This window comes from Morone saxatilis, unplaced genomic scaffold (genome assembly GCF_004916995.1).
Source record: "Morone saxatilis isolate NCDOM2014 unplaced genomic scaffold, NCSU_SB_2.0 Contig23, whole genome shotgun sequence".
Taxonomy (NCBI): Eukaryota; Metazoa; Chordata; class Actinopteri; family Moronidae; genus Morone; species Morone saxatilis.
Window position 1 is genome coordinate 9,181,634 of NW_023339796.1, and position 817 is coordinate 9,182,450.

The window sequence follows — 817 nt, forward strand, 5'->3', positions numbered from 1 at the left end:
TCCCGCAACTGTCCCGAATTCTACTTTCAACTGTTCAGTCTTAACAACCGCTGTACCAAATTGAAGTCCTTTTTTTTAATTCTACATAATAAAAAATCATTTAATAGCTTTGTTTCACCAACTTCAGTATCACTTCATTGATTCACTCTGGTCCACCATTGAAGCTCAGCTAGTTGTGCTGTGCACGAAAACACACCCTTACACACACTTTAAAAACATTATTGTTATTTAGCCAAACAATCACAAACTCACTACAGGGACATCATATTAAGTCTACAAAGGGAGGTCAGACAAACTATTTAAATATATACAAGCTCAAATAAACTCTAAACAAATAAGCTATAGGAACACCGTAATCCAGAGATCCGGGGAGAAAGAATGAGAGAGAAGGTTAAATGTGCCCCACACACCGCACATACTGACTACCTGCGTAGGAGGCCCCGCAGATGACTGCGATTACTCTAAGCAGCATGAATGGGAATTACAATGTAATATATTTTAATATATTTCTCGCCTTTTCCTTGAAGTCACAAAATGTATTGCTAGTCACTTTTTAGAAATAAAGTTGTTAAGAGGGGTCTAAAAAAGTCACTAAATCTAACGAGAAAGTTGCCAAGTTGGGAACCCTGGTCTCTCTCAATGATTGATTTTATGTGTGTAAGCGTGCGTGTGATGCAGTGTAGAGCTCATGCTGGTGCCACCTCACATTTTGTGAATTTGAACACCTAACAATTAAAATGATATTTACTCCACACATAAATAATAATAATAATAATAATAATAATAATAAAAATTATTTGTTGGCGCCTTTCATAAC

The 817-nt window shown here is 36.1% G+C and overlaps 1 protein-coding gene across 1 annotated transcript in view; it reads left to right on the top strand.

Moving 5' to 3' along the window:
- abhd3 (abhydrolase domain containing 3, phospholipase) overlaps window positions 1-817 on the top strand; it is a 13,538-nt gene that overhangs the window by 3,051 nt on the left and 9,670 nt on the right. The window lies entirely within an intron of this gene.